Here is a 2,591-nt window from a genome sequence, read left to right as displayed (position 1 = left end):
AGCTCCAGCCCTGCAGAACGGGGCAGGGCGCAGCGGGGCCGCGAGCCGATCCCCAGGAGAGCAGTAGGGAAGGTCCCCGAGCGCTGCCATACAAGTTGCTGCTTCTTGTTGCCCAGCGTGAGACCAAAAGGCAAGCTGAGCTACCAAAAGACAAGCTGAGCTATTACTCACTCAGCTCGTGGTGTAAGGCAAGGCTGAGAGTGCTGACCCTGCTCCTGCCCCATGATATTTCGCCTGCAAGAAGCAGCTGGGGGGAAGCCAGCACCCTCCATCCTGCTGTTTGCCTCCAGGCCACTAAGGAGCAAACACCAAAACGCCTGTGCCCCATGAACAGGCTCCAGCACTTGCCCTGCTGCACAAGGCGGGCGAGGAGGGGAAGGAGCCGAGGTTTGCACCCCAAGGGGAAGCGTGCTGCATGTGCTGAGGGCTGGCACGGCACGGCACACCACGACAGAGGACACCCAGGGCCAAGGAGCCAGGCTCCTGAGGACCGTGGGAAGTCTTCATTGACCTCGCCTGTGATCCTCAGGGCATCTGACAGCAAAACAGCTTGCTCGTGTTTGTGCACAAGGAGGGACCCTCAGGGCAGAGGCTGCGTTTAGGGCAGCAGGCTGGATTTTTACAGTCTTCCCTCCCCTCTTGCTCTCCCTCCTTAAATGGGCAGCACCGCGCGTTAATGCAGATGCCAAAACTGTGTAAAACGCTTGCTGAATTCTGGGGAATTAGGAAATTTCCATTTCAATTCAAATACAAATTAAACTCAAAGTTGTCATCAAAGAAAAGAAGAAGATGAGGATCAAAGTGATGCAACACTCTGGGAAAGGAAAAGATTAAAGAAAGTAAATTGAACAAGATTTTAAAGAGATATTAAAAGGTGTTAATGCAAGCTAATGCAGCTAATGAAGAGAAAGGGAGGCTATTCAATTAACATTTGCAGCAAGGAGAGGAGAGCTTTCTACACCTCCGCTATAACATCAAAGGGTGGATGCTACCTCTTATTAAAAGGGAACATAGAATATTTAAAAGGCAGAATAGATTAAAATAGATTTCAGATAATTATGTCTACCTCCATAATAGCAACAGTTTATCATTATATTCCAAAAACAAATCTAATAATATGTGCCACATACTGCGGTTAGAAACATTCTTTGAAGTGTTGCAGAAAAGCAGCAATTAAACCAAAGTACAGACGGGTCTGTGGTTTGTCTGGGTGAGGGGGAGCTGGGAAGGCCCAGCTGAGGCTGGGAGCTGTGCCCTGCAGCCCTCGTGGGCAGCCCCAGCGGGGCGCAGGGAGGATGCGCCGTGCCGCTGCGCATGGAGAGAGCCAAGCCGTGGAGCAGCGACCTCGGCACGCCGTTAACACGAGGTGACGGCCGCATGCTGGCAGCCAGAGCGAGCACACACTCCCAGGGACCTTCAAGTGAGATTAGGAGCCGCCTGCTGTGGCCACGAGGTCCAAGAGCTCAGCTCCAACCCCGGATCGCCAGCCCCCGCTGTCCCCCGGTGCCCAGGGCTCGCCGCCGCCGTGCTGTCACAGCAGCGCCTTCCTCAAGCTTAAACGAAAGGGGACGGCGAGGGGAAACCCCAGGAAAGCAGACAGACAGCCAAAGCAGCCTGACAACCCACGGGAGCAGAACAAAAAGCCGAAGGGCTCTCTGTAATCACCCCTCCAGGGCCCTGCTCCCGCTGCCAGCCTGGCTGCTCTGCGCCTTGGCTCAGCCGCGGCGGGGTTGATGCGCACGGGGGATGTTGTCTGTTTGGTTTTGAGCAATAATTAAAGATAATTCTAGTATTTGCAAACACCTCAAAACTAAACAATGAGGAGCAAGTGCAGTAATAGCTCCCTGGATCTCGGTGGATGCTCTGCAGATCGATGTGTTCTAGCAGCAGGGACTGCTTGCGGAGCGATGTGCGGGTGCAGGGATTTCATTGTCACAAGACAAAAGCAGAAAAAGCAGAGGAAACCTGTACCCTGGGTCCTGGTGCTCCCACTGTGCCAGGGAGCACCCAGGCCCGGTGCAGGTGCCGCCAGGGGAAGGCTGTAAAGCCCAGCTGGGAAATGGTGTTTTTCTGTGCTCACCACATTTGTTATCTCCAAACTGGAATCTCCGAGTGTTTTTGCACAGAAGACAGGTGCTGAATGGCCTGAAACGATGCCCATGCCACAATTCCTTGTTCCCCACACCCCGCTGGGGTCAGGCAGGGATGGATGGAGGGCCTGGCTCTGGCCACTTCACCCCGTGGGAGCACCCCCAGGGCCAGATCCCCTCCAGCTCTCAGCCTGGAAGATCTCCGCTGCCTGGTGCCTCCCGCTGGCACAGCGCACCCGTCCCTCCAGCACCCTGCCTCGGCGGAGATGCTAACAAGGCTGAAGCAAACACCAAAGCTTTTGGGAAGTTATTTTCTTTCTGGTTGAGGGGGAAAAAGCAGAAACTGTGCTAACCCCCGGGCAAGATGTCTGAGAATTAGAATCAATGTATTTTTAATTTCCTCCCAAGGGACAGAGCACTGCCCCTGGGCCTGGGAGCCGCCGAGCTGCCTGTTTGCGCAGCCCTGGGAGCAGAGATGCCCAAAGCACCCAAACCAGCCTG

This window comes from Anas acuta, chromosome 12, assembly GCF_963932015.1.
Source record: "Anas acuta chromosome 12, bAnaAcu1.1, whole genome shotgun sequence".
Classification (NCBI taxonomy): Eukaryota; Metazoa; Chordata; class Aves; order Anseriformes; family Anatidae; genus Anas; species Anas acuta.
The sequence above is the reverse complement of the archived record's forward strand: the minus strand, read 5'-3'. Positions refer to the sequence as shown.